We start from the raw sequence: 15390 nt of genomic DNA on the forward strand, positions 1-15390 counted from the left end.
GAGAGAGAGAGAGAGAGAGAGAGAGAGAGAGTCTAAGTTTAAAATCGGTTTGTCCTGCTTTAGTGCTGCCCCAAATCCCTGTCACAGTGCTGCATCATTCTCCGTCCCCTTTCCTCCTCCAACCTTCAGCCTTGTCCTGTTATAATCTTAGCATTCTGTGGTGCTTTGGAGTCGCGAGCTCCTCTATCCAGTCCTCGGAGTTCATTGTTGCTCTATTAATAGCGTCGGGTGGGATGGCGAGCAAGCCGGCAGCTGGCAGGAAGGAAGTGGGTTTGGAGAGACGAGGGATTACCGGGAGAGCACGGGGGTCAAGCACTGAGCTCCAGAATGACAGAATCTTAGAGTTCAAGGTTTGCTGAGAATGAGTGCTGAAAGGATTATGCAGAAGTGAGTAGAGCAGCTGAAGTTGAGGTGAGAATTGATCTTGACATTGATGTTACTTGGGGACAGTAGCGTGTGTGTGTGTGAGTGTGTGTGTGTTTGTGTGTGTGTGTGAGTGTGTGTTTGTGAGTGTTAGTCTGTAATGATGCCATTTTGCTAAAAAAGCACCCAAATATGACCAATTGTTTTTATCTTTCAAATTCTCCTTATTATTAATACTTAATACACTAAAGCATCTTAAGGTGTCTGTACAGAGACCTCAGTTTCAGTCTGTACATAACTCGATAGCTTTGTATATGTTTCCTCATATGTTGATTCATTCTTCTTGTGCATGTGAGGATTTGTGAGTTTCTTGTAAACATTAAGTCTCGTGCTGCTCTCAGTCCTCTCTGTTGGTCTCGTTGTGGCTGCAATGACACCAAACTACTCTCTATTCTACTCTAGAAGCCAAAAAAAAACTTTAAATAAATAAATAAATAATAATAAAAAAATATTAAAAATAATTAATTTATTTTATATTTATTTGTTTTTGTTATTAATAATAAAAAAATAATAAAGGAATAAAAGTTGCATAGAAATAGACTCAGTAATCTAGATTTGTGTTTATGTTTTGATATTCGTGGTTTGTATAACCGCTAAAATGCCGGTTGCATTGTGGCTCTAATTAGGTTCAAGGTTCATGGTTCAAGCTTCTTTACCTGTTCTTCCTCATCCCACATGACGACAACTGAGGACATACACGTGCATAAGACAAATAGAATAAAATGAAATAGAATAAACATATAATCAAAAGTAGAAGACTGTAGAAAAGTTATTTAGAACACTTCAAGTTAGAAAGTTACAGTTACATCAAAAGTTTCATCAATAAAGTACATCATTACTGACTGTTTATTGCAAAGTCTAGTCATTTATTCAATATACTGTAATGTTTTCATTTGACTTTCTCAGATTCTCTGAAGGAATCTATCTTAAAGGAACATTTCTTCAAGTTTACTATTATACCATGCTGTAGTTTATGAGCCAAAAAGAAGAAGTACGAGACTTAGTCTTAGAGGTTTAACTATATCTGAGATAGACGACCTCTATTGAAAACTCAGACATGGCAACAATGCTAGCAATAAAATCCTAGCAGGCTGAGAACTAGCGTGTGTCAGTAGACAAGAGTTTGTTTTTTTAGAAGTAAGAAAACTGTGAGTTAAAAGTACTTAATACTTACTATTATTTACTTAATAACTTCTTAATAATAAACAGCTCCGTGCCCAAACCAGCCTGTTCTTACACAGATGATCATCTTTAATTGCATGCTAGTTCAGTGATTAACATTCTTCGCTGCTAATTAAAATTGAAGCGAGTTTAAATTTTAAGCAAGATTCTTAACCTACAAACCTTTTCCTAACCAAAATATTTCTGAGTTCTGAGATGCTTTTGTGCTCACACAAGCCCTGTCTATCTATCTATCTATCTATCTATCTATCTATCTATCTATCTATCTATCTATCTATCTATCTATCTATCTATCTATCTATCTATCTATCTATCTATCTGTCTGTCTGTCTGTCTGTCTGTCTGTCTGTTGATTGAGCCATGTTCTAGCACCACTGTCAGCAGCAGTGCATAATTGCACAAGACAAGATCGAATTAAAATCAGATTCAGACTAAAAGGGGATCAGCGTATTGATGTGCCTCAAGGCCTATACTGTAGGCCTGCTTCTGTCATGGGACCATGTGGGAATTATCTTACTTCCTTCCTTTCGTTCCTGTAATACTAGACAGAAACAGGTGGTAGCAGCATGAGGGTCTGTATACTGTATACATTTCTCTTTGTTGATATCCTGGCCTTATGCACGTAGAAACTGTTGATCAAGGCTGGTGTCTAGGCTCTAAGTATACTATGTAGCTTAATGGTTAAGGTGTTGGACTACTGATTGAAAGTTTATGAGTTCAAGTCCCAGGTCCACCAAGCTGCTACCGGTGTCCTCTTAGTCTTCTGCAATGACAGACCTGTGTAGCCATAAGCCTGTACAGCTGTGATGAGCAGAAAAGCATCACTGTGTCAAAGATAAGAGCCAAGAACTGAACTCTGAGGCACAGGATGACTAATCAATCCACCCATCAACTGCACAGATAAACAGTACATTTAATTGTTGCATGAACAGCCGTGCGCACCAAACATATACTGTAGCTACTGTAAGCAGTTTTATTGTTAAGAATCTAACTGAATTTTCTTCTAGCTAACCTTACAGGAGCATGCAGTTAAATATCATTTACTGTATATATGTATTTAATTAAACTAGGAAGTAATTAAGGAAAGTAAATACAAAAATTTCTTTTTTTTCCTGGAAGCAGACCAGAGTATTATTGTTCTGCTTCTTACCACATATCAGTGCCATTTAGTCTAATGATGTAATTATGCTTAGCTGCTGTGTAGCTGTGTGTGTGTGTGTGTGTGTGTGTGTGTGTTTGACACAGGATGTTGATTGTTCTTCTGCTCATTATGACAGATCTGTTGGTCATTTTGTCCTCTTGCTGTGCTGATTAAAAAAAAGAGTCCCATTAATCACCTGAGACTCACACAGGCGTACTGTGGACGTCTGACCGTTAGAGGTCTGAATCACTCGTGGCCCTACTGTAGACATTAATCACACTTTGTTCTGTTTGTAACCTCATAACACGGTTCATGAGCGGGCAAATAAAAGAGCAAACTGTAATCACCAAGTTCTTTTTATGACTGGTTTATGTTTTAAAATGAAATACTATAACCAGCGACAGGGTTTCATGATGCAGGAAGTGGATTATATTCCAAATACTGCACACTACGAAATGTTTTATTCTTCTTTCATTGTTAGTATGTTTGCCTCATACCTATAGGGTTGAGGATTTGATTCCTGCAACTGCCATGTATATGGGCAGAGTTTGCATGTTCTCTCTTTACTTTTGAGTTTCCTCACGGTTCTCTGGTTTCTCCTACCACTCCATAGACATGTGCTGTAGGCTGATTGGCATCTCTAAACTAGTATGTGTGTGATTGTGCCCTGCAGTGGGTTGGCACCCTGTCCGCATTGTCCGCTGCCTTGTGCTCAGAGTCGCTTGTGATAGACTCCAGGATCCCTGCATCCTGGTGTAGGATAAAAGATACAAAAAAATGGATGAATGCTTTGATATTACGGCAGTTTTCAAATGATTATTTTTACTTATTTACAAATGACCACCATATATCTACATTTCTATTTACATTTAAATCTCTGGAATGTCCACAAGGCAATAAATTCCACTTGTTGCACTGTTATAACAACTTATAACATTATAGCTTTCTCTCGCCACTAATTTCCCCTCTCTCTTGAACGGCTTTCATCATAAAGACTTTTCCATGTCAGACAGCCGAAAGCTACAGCTTTACCTCAGAGAATGGTTACAAAGCACTGACTCTTTAGAAATGCTAAATAATATTTATTTAATTCAATACAAGTATATGTGTAAGTTTGCAGGTTAACAATGCTAATGTATTAGCTGGAACTGAGCGTGTTTCTATAAACCTGTGATTTGCCTTGGAGCTGAAGGGACTACAGTATATTATACTGACAAGATACTATTTTATTAATTTTGCTGACACTCTTATACAATGGTTTTCACTCTAAACATAAACGTAGCTAAAATTAGGAATCTTGCCTGACAGTCACAGTTTGCTCAAAGTTGAATGTTTTGTTTGGTTAAATTCTCCCAGTTACTAGTTTAAACATCATGCTACCAACACCAGGCTTCTATCAACATACTGAATAAAAAATGTCTCCTTTCTCCATCTCAAACAGATTTTATCTTAATCTGGAAAACACAAACAATTACAAATAACACACGTGTGATCTTAATAATAATAAGTTTATAAATAATAATAATAATAAGTTTTGTGCTGTTTAAGATGCAAAAGCCTTTCAAAACCAGTTTAAACCACTTTGTCTTCCAAAAGGAAAAACTAAACTCAAAAGGCTTTAATGAATAAATCTAAATCTAAATAAAAATACTAAATGTAGGTTATATTTATATTAGGATCATGATGGCATAGGAGGACTTTTCTTTTTTTAAAACTGAATTTAAAACACCTTGAAAAAAATGGATCTAGTGCTCCAAGTAGGGCGCGAAGTCGCCTGAATCTTAATTTAGTCCAAAAACAGAGAGAGAGAGAGAGAGAGTGAGAGAGAGAGAGAGAGAGAGAGAGAGAGAGAGAGAGAGAGAATGAGTTAAGCACATCCTTTAGTATAGAGCAAGAATTATTTTCAGTTGTCATAGCTGTGAGTGTGTGAGAGTGATGCCAAGAAATTTCCCTACTGTTATGAAGTGTTCTGTTCCCACCACCATGTACAATGCATACACACACACACACACACACACACACACACACACACACACACACACACACACACACACACACACACACAGGTTTGGGAAGGGAAGGCAATACAAATGAAGACAGTGTTTATTAAGTAAAGTGGCAACGACATATTAATGAGTGTATTTGTAGCAAAGAAGACACAACAACACACTGCTATGATAAACGCTTGACAGCAAAACACACAAAACACAGAACTTAAATGAGTTAGAACAGGTGTGAGTGATCAGGGGGCTTTGTGTCATGCTGGGGCTGATGGGAAATGTAGTTCAGCACAGATTTCATCATATCCATATCACATCCACACATCACATCATCACATATCACATCATCATATCCACACACACACACACACACACACACACACACACACACACACACACACACAGACTGCTGAATGTAGCTCTTGGACATAAAAACAGGAAACAGAGGCAGAGAGTCATACACAGTTGACTCCCTACACATGCGTGTGAGTCAACTATGATCAGTGTTTATATGAGTTAGAAACAGGGGTTTTCAGGATTCCAGGGGTGTTTTTCCACAGACATGTGTTTTTCAGTACACACAGGCTTAATGTGACTAGGGCAACAGTGTGATTTCCCATCTGTGCTGCCAAGTCACTTCACTGTTCCACTTCACAGCCAGACAGTGAGAGTTAAAACTCAGATTCAGCTGTTGAACTTCATCCAGTTAACATTTCTCCTGAGTCTGAAAAAACAAAACCATTTTTCTTGGTATATTAGAATTTTTTTAAATAATGAGTCAATTTAAACAACAACAACAACAATAATAATAATTGTATTTATTTATTTATTTATTTATTTATTTATTTATTAGTGGTAGTAGTAGATTTTCACATTTAAGGTTGCTTTAAGCAGAGTAAAGTAACCAATAAACAATTATCATCTAAAACAACAAATAAATAAATAAATAAATAAATAAATAAATAAATAATCATCACACAACATCTAAATAAATAAACATACAATCATGACATGTAAACATCTAATACAGCAAATATCATCACACTCAAACACGTTATATGCCAAACAACTAATCATAACACACAGATATACAAGAAACAGCAAATAATAATAGCTAAACAAACATCTAATACAGCAAATAAACAAATAATCGTACATAAATAAATAAGCCTCACACACAAACATCTAATACAACATATAAACAACAATCAGATCTTCTTAAGCAGCAAACAATGCACATCTTATAAAACAAACCAACATAATAATCTTCCCACAAACATCTAATACAACTGTGACAAAAAAATAATGAAGCAGACAGAATATAATCTCAGGGAAACAATGAGTTTGTGATTCTTGAATGATGATGGATGCTTATAAAAATCTACTTAGACATTTTTTTAATAAAAGGAACAATACAATTAAAGTTTTTTAAACCTTAAAATTGTTTTATAACTTAGTAAAAGTTAACTCTAACCCTAAGTATAACTCACTGTATATCGTATGTATACACTGCTTTAGCGCTCTGATCTGGAACCAAAGACATGAAATGGAATTGGTGTTACACACACACACACACACACACACACACACACACACACACACACACACACACACACACACACACACACACACACATAAATGCATGCAGAGTAAACAAGCCTTGAACATATAGCTTAGATTCCACACTGGTGTTAGCTTTTTGTTAGCTAAGAATGTCTATATATCCAAAAACTGTACATAAAATGTTTTGCAGAAAACTACTCGGTGAAATTACAAACACTGGATTCTTCTTTTTAGCTCCTACCAGTGAACTCACATATGTAATAACTTAATATGATTGCTGTATGCATTTTTCACGTCTTTGGCTGGTTGTGATAACATTGCATGACAAAATTTATCCCAAATCGGCGGAAAATCTGTTGTCATTTTGAAAATCCTCCAAATATCGTTGAGTTTGCAGGATTTTCTTTTCATTCTAAAAATCTCAAAATTTTGGCGGAATAAAGCACAATGGGGGCTAAGATCTATAGCAAAACAACAAAAAACAACAAAAGGGTGGTGTTTTTACGACAGTTAGGCCAACGTTTTAGAACTTATGAGCTGCTGTTATTACGAAAATTACATCTGACCAATCAGAGTTGAGAAATCAACAGTACTGTGCTATAAATGTTAATAACCGTCCATTCATACCTACAATATTAATAATTAATCCTACTGGTTCCTTTTTTCTCTTAAATAAGCTTCAATGATTTTTGTTCACTTTTCTGGCCACAAGCTTCTGATTCTAATTCAGATTCAATTCGCTGGTTTTTTGCCTTTCAAGGTCAAGACACAATGGGCTTTTCAGAGTCACTTAGCTGTAAGAGTAGCTTATCGAGCTGGTGAAGATGGTGGGTTTCAGAACGCTTTCTGGAATGATGGAAGGTTTGGAATTTGGAGGAGAAATTTATTGCCACATGCTTTTGTAAAGTGAATGAAGTAAAAAGTACAAACAGGAATGTAGGCAAACTGGTGTCAGAAAGAGGACACAGAAAACCTGTAAAAATTAGAGCTGAGGAGAAAGAGCGAGAGAAAAGGAAGAACATGTGAGACGCAGTAAGAAAGATATGAAGGGTTACAGCTTGTTTAGGCTAACTTCTCAGCCTGCATTTATGCTGTGTTTGTGTGGTGTGTGTGTGTTTGTGTGGTGTGTGTGTGTTTGTGGGTTTCTACCTTATTGAAGCAACACTAAAAGCTCTATGAACACACAACCCAGCACTTAGTCTAACATTTAAGGAATGAAACTCCTACTACATTTTTTTTGTTCATCAACTCATTGTCATAGGTTTATATGTAAAAGGAGTTATAAACGTTTTGCTATAAAAGAAATTCAAATTCACTTTATTTGTATAGCGCTTTTAACAATTCCCATCGTCTCAATGCAGCTTTTCAGATGTATGGAAACAGAAGAGAGAGGATAAAAAAGAAATAAATATATAATAATAAAACTAAATAAATTAATGTATACAATTAAAGTTTAAGTTAATGTAAAACTGTTAATTTAAAATTTAAAATACTATATATCTATCCCTATCCATAATGAGCAAGCTGGAGGCGACGGTGGTGAGGAAAACTCCCTGAGATGATATGAGGAAGAAACCTTGAGAGGAACCAGATTCAGAAGGGAACCCATCCTCATCCATGCACTTTATAATAGTGCAACCGAGAGCTCCTGAGGAACTAATGGGTCATCGCAAACTCTGTGTTCAACACAGACCTGATTGCTGATAAATACCAGACCATACAGCTGACTAACACAACATTGAGTCAAAGAAAACAGGGTTTCCTCTTTTGACTCAACACAAAGTTACGAATATTCCATTTTTGTTTGTTATCCGATGACTCCTAACCTCTTAGCAATTAATGCACTTGACTGTCTGATCAGGAAGAGGAAGTTGGTGCTACTCATTCCTTTTTGATTCAGTGACAGATTCAGCACTTTTTTCCTCAGGATAGACGCTGGATTTCATTACAGCATGGATGTTTTCAGGGTGGCCTTAAAAGGCACAGGAGTTCTTTTCCCATTCTGATTCATCCTAACCTACTGTATTCTTCTAATCCTTTTCCAGTCTGCTCATGAATAATCAATGTTGTATTGATCGAATAAGCCTCTCTCCTGATTTACAGGCAGCACAAATTTTCAACCGTGACTTACATTTTTGTTGAACTGCCACTACTGGGCTTTCAGCGGCTAATGTTTTATTTCTAAATCAATATAAGGGTTGTTACTTACAAATTTCTAGTACATTCTGTACAAAAATGAACAATTGTTGTTCAAGGGACATTATTCAACTTGTTGTTCCACATGTTAGGTTCCAGCCAGTGGGAAAAAATAGGTTTTAACTTTAAAAACTTTTAAAACAACTTTTGTGTTCAAACTTCTTTTGCTTTTTCACTGGTTAAATTTAAGGCACTGGTGAATAGAGCCTTGTTTGACGTTGTTTCAGCGATAGTTGATTGTATAGAAGTATGTTTTCTTTTCTTCTTCTTTTTATTATTGTTGTGTCTGGAAAATTTGTTGTGTCTTTTCCTGCTTTCTTGGCCAGGTCAGTCTTGTAAAAAAGATTAAATCCAACTGTCAAGACCTTTAACTTTGGGAGTTTTGGATATTGAACTCAAGTTTCTACATTTTTAAAAATTAAAACTTAAAGCATGTGAACTTTTGTTTAATCGTCTTTAATCAAAACGTTTTAAAGTTTCAGATTTAAAGAATTAAAATTTAATCCCATTGTAAGCTGTCATTTATAAGCAAACTTCATTTTGTTCAATTGACGTTAAGAGTTTATTTGCAGTCGACTACAAACTGTTGTAGAAAATTACTGTTGTAATTTACATTATTTACTGTCCAGTGTCACCCAAATAAGGACGAGGTTCACTTCTGAATCTGGTTCCTCTCGAGGTTTCTTCCTCATATCATCTCAGGGAGATTTTCCTCATCACCATCACCTCAGTCTTGCTCAATAGTGATAGATGTTAAAGATAAATAGTAACTTCATTTTAAACTTTCCAATTTTTATTCTGTTTCTATACTTCTGTAAAGCTGGTCTGAGACAATATCAGTATTTAAAAGCGCTATACAAATAAATTGAATTAAATCAAATTGAATATTCAGCGCTCACAATGACAAACAGATTCATTTATGAATAAACCAATGACTCAGCCGAAGGCTCGCTAGGCTGCATCCTGAAAAAATAAAATATATATTTTCCCTTCAGACTGCCAGAGTTATACAAGTTACACGACTTACAGCCTGCTATATATGAAGCTCAAAAGCCAACAGATGGATTTGAATATGAATTTTGGATATTTAAATTCCATGCGTCACTTTCTTTTTATATTTTACTGTGGTTACTTGAATAAACGGAGATTTTTAAATTTGAACTTCACAGGATTACGATTTTACAAAATGTCCAGGATTTCCAAACACAAAAATTTACTACCTGTTCACTAGAAAAAGGCAAATGTTCCTACTAGCAAGTTCAAAACAGAGAAAGTCAACCAGCCAAAATGCCCATTTATACAATGTGAGTTAATTAATGTGCCACATAATTCATTCATTCATTCATTCATTCATTTTCTACTGCTTATCCGAACTACCTCGGGTCACGGGGAGCCTGTGCTTATCTCAGGCATCATCGGGCATTAAGGCAGGATACACCCTGGACGGAGTGCCAACCCATCGCAGGGCACACACACTCACATTCACTCACGCAATCACACACTACGGACAATTTTTCCAGAGATGCCAATCAACCTACCATGCATGTCTTTGGACCGGGGGAGGAAACCGGAGAACCCGGAGGAAATCCCCGAGGCACGGGGAGAACATGCAAACTCCACACACACAAGGCAGAGGCGGGAATCGAACGTGCTAACCACTAAGCCACCATGCCCCCCACATAATTCAAATCTCTGAAATTCAAATACTTTTGTCAGCTTGAAAATATTTCAGCTTCATTTTGAACATCTTGCAGTAAGGCTGTGTTGTGTCTAATTATTAGTAAATTAAAGTTTTCTACTAGATACTAGATTTCTTTTAAATAAATTTGTTTCTTTGTTTTACTATATATATACATATATATATTGCTCGTTATTTATTTTTCTAGCCTTTCCTGTATTTGATTTTTAATTTAAGTACTTTTTAAAACTTTTTAATTGTTGAAATTTTTATTACATACTTTTTATTTTTTACAAGATAAAAAAAATTCTTTAACTTGTAAATAACTGGGGGATATGATAAACTTTATAACTAAGTTATATAAGTTCAGTAGTACAGTATAATATAGTATTAGTTTAGGAATACACTAAATGTGGTTAATTAGCAACCATGCTAATGCGATTATAACATCATCTGCATTTGCATGGTTAACATAAAATAGATTTTAGATTTATTCATAAATTACTTTCAGCCCATTTGTGTAACGGTGGTGATGTAAAAGTTTCATCAGATCATTAAAAAAGAAAAAGAAAAAAGTTTTAAAAAAAATAATACAAATAGGAATAATATAAATATTTCATAGCTGTGAATGTGTTCAGGTTACAGGGGTGAGGAAATGTTGTTGGGACGCTGAAATACATTCTTTAAAGCCTGATAACGGATGCCTCAGATCATTACAATTCAAGGTAAAAATTTGTTCTTGGAATCACTCTGATGTGTTTTTTTTTTTTATCACTTTTCTGGCCACAAGCTTCAGAATCCTGAAAGCTTCTTACTGGAAGAAAGAAAGAAAAAGTGAATGGATTCTCAGCTTTCATATCGGGAAGGCCACTAAATTTCCCATTAGAAGTTTTAAGTCTGCATGTACTGTAGCAGGAATGGATTTGAAAGGGGTGAGAGCGAGAGAGAGAAAGAGAGAAAGAGAGAGAGGGGGAGGAGTGTGTGTCTAAATTATTTAACAACTAGCATTAACACAGTGGCCAGAATGAGAGACTAGAGGCTCTAATGATGTTTACTTGATGAAAGTAAATCCCCTGCATGAACTCACACACACACACACACACACACACACACACACACACACACACACACACACACACACACACACACTCTGTACAATTCATTAGCTTCCTAGGAGGTTAGAAGGCTCCATGTTGTACTGCAGGTTTGATGCACTACAAAAAGATGAGAGATGAAACAAGGTACATTTGCATGTTTTTGTACACTGCAGAACACCACACACACACCTACACACCCTTACACAAGCACACACACCCACACACATCCTTACACACACACACACACACACAAACACACACCTTTATCTTTGCATGAAAGAGGGAAAAGAGAACAATGACGACTCTAATAAGCACCATTACTGACCTACAGGCCAGGGTGTCACCACAGCTGGACATTATGAATTTTCTGTGACCTTTAACCTTGTGAATTTTCAGATATATAATAAACTTCCTGGTTTATTGTGGGTTACATGTTGTGTTGTTCTGGGAATGTTATCCATGCTGCGGTGCTGTGAAACTCGAACCAGAGGGGTCTAGTTTATAGCCAAAACATCCCCATCCATCAGCTTCCAACTGGATGTGCTGAAAAATGTTTAGTAACATCTTTGTGTCTCATAAAACTTTTCCGCTATCGTCTTGATAGTTGTCATGAGCTGCATCTCAGTTTAAAAACTCTAACCGTATAGTCAAAAGTATTAACTTAGAACGTCATGCAAAAATCATGCATGTATTTAATAACGTCTAGAACAGTACTACATTTGAGATACAATGCTAGTTTTGTTTAGCTAGCTTGTTTAATTTGCATTAATTTGTATTGCTGAACTATGCTAACGTAGAGCAGAGTTAGTGATCAAGATTAATATAGAGAAAGAACAACATTTAGACCATGGAGGTGGCTTTGGTGCTTTTAAACATCCACCACCGTCACCTCTTGCTTGCCCATTAGGGATAAATATAAATTAAAACGTCATCATTTTCTGCTTTGTGACAGCATTGTGCATTGCTATACAGAATATATTGAATTGAATGAACATCAGGACACAGAGGCTGAGATGGATGCATATGCAAGTTTCCCACTTTAATAAACATTATGGCAAAGACACAAAGTCAAGGTCAAAATAATAGTCAGGTGATCGGTAAATAACCTGAACTCGGCAAGGGAAGAGTGATTAAAGGCTCGGTAACAACGAGAAAGCACGTATACTTTAGAAACTCTCTTCTAAAGAGTCATGCATTTTGCATTTTATCTCATTTTATACAACTGAGCGTTAAGGGCCTTACTCAGGGGCCCAGCAGTGGTAGCTTGGTGGACCTGGGATTCAAACTCACAACCTTCTGATTCATCGCCCATCACCTTAACCACTAATCTTCCACATCCCCCATAACTATAATGTCTCTTGCCTGAATTTGACTCACGACAAATTTCTAGCAAGTTCTAAAATTACTTTGTAAAATAAATGAAAGAAAGCTCACCACATTCAATTCAACACCATGTAATAGTCCATGTGTATGTCTTTACTATAGAAATGAGAACTAGCACTGCTCGACCGGTCCCACCGTCTCTCAGGATAAGAGGAAGGTCTTGATACATCAAGACTCTTTTCTGTTCTGGCACCGAGTTGGGGGAAGGAACTTCCTGTAGATCACTGAATCACTGTCAGCCAAAACACTTAAACTAGCTCAATGCTATCATTCTTATAAACAGAGTTTTTAGGCTGATGGTATCCTAAGTCTGTAACCTAGTGACCCAGTGTTGATGTATTCATTGATAGAGACGTCAAACCACTTTTGTACGTCGCTCTGTATAAGGTCGTAATGTAAATGTAAATGAAAACGATGTAGCATGCTAATACAAACTGCAGTTCTGACCATTCATATTTGAGAATTCAGCAGCAGCGTATAAACCTGAACATCAGTATGATCTAAACTGAGGAGTGGCATAAAGCATTCTCTTGAAGTGAGAAGGTTTCAGTTCGCTCTTTGCTCCTTGATCCTTATACTGAACCAAGAGCAACAACTCATCCTGGTTCGTCCTTGTCTTTGCTCTAACTTGTCACGACAGGTTTAGAACCATGACGCACATTTAAAATTAAAATTGAGTGATAATCCTTTTCATACAGTCTAGATTTACTTGCATGCTTAACCCTATAAGAGCTGAGGATTAATCGCTACTGTTCCGATATACAGTCATCATAAGTCCGTCTCGAAGCATTGAAGCGAGTGTTCTTGAGATTATGCGTCCACAAGGGGACAAGAGGTGGGATTTGGCTGGACGTGAAGTGAAGTTTTACTAATCTGAAGCTGATTTACAGACATTTGTGCTTTTATAAACCATTTATGGTTACGTTTGTTCTTCTACAATGTCCACGGCTGCTGATTTGTCCAGCAGAAACTCAGCTCTAAGTCGAATGTGAAGGTGAACTTTTAAGAAAACACGTATATTTAATCAGCCGACTCTAACCTTCGTAGCTCTCAGCGGATCTCGCAGCGGGACACGAGGTCAGGTTTCTAGGATCTTCACGAAAATGATGAAGACGAATCAATTGACCCTTCCTTAAACTGCAGAGGTCTAAAAATAAAGAGAAAGAAAGAAAAAAGACAGGATGGATTTATAGAATTAGAGTTCTATAAAGGACAAAAGAAGAGGAGTAAGAGGAACGTGTAAGGTGATGAATTATTCAGAATGAATGTATCATAAGTAACGATGAAGAGGCACCTGTTACACACACACAAACACACACATACATGTACGCGCTTCAGATGCCGAGTTAACCATCAAGTACACAGAGAGCAGCACTCACGTTTTTTGGGGATGAGTATTTCTTGTTTATTTTTCTCTCTGCTCTGTAATTAGAGAGAGAGAGTGAGAGAGAAAGAGAGAAAGAGAGAGAGAGAGAGAGAGAGAGAGACCTTGTGTGTGGTTTGATCCTCTTAAACACTGCAGTTCTGCGTCTTGCCAAAAGATGGCGTTACGTACACACACGCAAGCGTCAACGATCCCAAACTGAAAAACTCTCTCACTCCACATGCCGCTTTCTTCCCTCGTGTCCGCTACTCTATAATTTTTTCGGAAGGTCACGCAAAGTTAGAATTACATGTCATCCTGCCGCAGTGCACGTTACTATGACTACTATTGTCATGACGACCATTTTCGACAACTTTCAGCACACGCGCCAGTGAGTGGCTCCACAAAGGCTAATCACCATAGAGACGGAGGATGGAGCGATATAGGCGTGTTAAACTCGATCAATACTAAACTCATCGTAGTGTATAAAGGCTACGAGAAATGAGTGTGGACTTTCAACAAACCTTATAAAGAAAATGTGGAGTGAATTTCATAAAAAAACCCACAATGAACAAGTTAGTGCTTGACATAAATATTTACCCCTCCTGAGTTCTACATTTACACCTTTTGTACTTTTACCACATGGACATATTTATTTATTTATTTATTTATTTATTTATTTTTACTTTAACCACTTGATTTAGAAAATGTGAATATACATAAAAAGGTGGATGTATGTCACAATAAGGAACTATGATTGAAAACTATCTTTTAAGGTATAAAATATTATTTTTTATTTGTGACACAAAGATTCAAAAAGATAAAAGAAGGAAGCAGATGCAAGTCTTCTGGTACATTATTTTAGTTAGCTTAATTATAACATCTGGATCCTGATAGATAGATATATTTTTGTCAGTTTTTCTCTGTTCAAGCTCTAGAGCTCAGATTGGCTAGAGTCTGTTGTTGAGCAGCAATTTTTCAGGTCTTGTGATTCATAGATTCTAAGTCACATTGCATTACAGGTGTTGACTCAGTCATTCGAACACATTCAGGCTCCTGGTTTTAAAGAGAGGAACAGGTTATTGCTTAAGTATTTTACCCTCAACCCTGACCATATCACATGATATTACATCATATTACATCATATTACATCACATCATATTACATCATCACATCACACCATATTACATCACATCATATTGCATCACGTCATGTCATGTCACGTCACATCATATCACATCATATATTACATCACATCACACCATATTACATCATATTACGTCACATCATTTTACATTACATCACATCACATCGCACCATATTACATCATATTACATCATATTACATCACAATGTAATATGATG

At 36.5% G+C, this 15390-nt stretch overlaps 1 protein-coding gene across 1 annotated transcript in view; it reads left to right on the top strand.

Annotated features, from left to right (window-relative positions):
- The window catches only part of dab2ipb (DAB2 interacting protein b), a 112570-nt gene that overhangs the window by 744 nt on the left and 96436 nt on the right, over nucleotides 1–15390 (top strand). The gene's annotated exons all lie outside the window — the stretch shown is intronic.

Source organism: Tachysurus vachellii, chromosome 26, assembly GCF_030014155.1.
Source record: "Tachysurus vachellii isolate PV-2020 chromosome 26, HZAU_Pvac_v1, whole genome shotgun sequence".
Taxonomy (NCBI): Eukaryota; Metazoa; Chordata; class Actinopteri; order Siluriformes; family Bagridae; genus Tachysurus; species Tachysurus vachellii.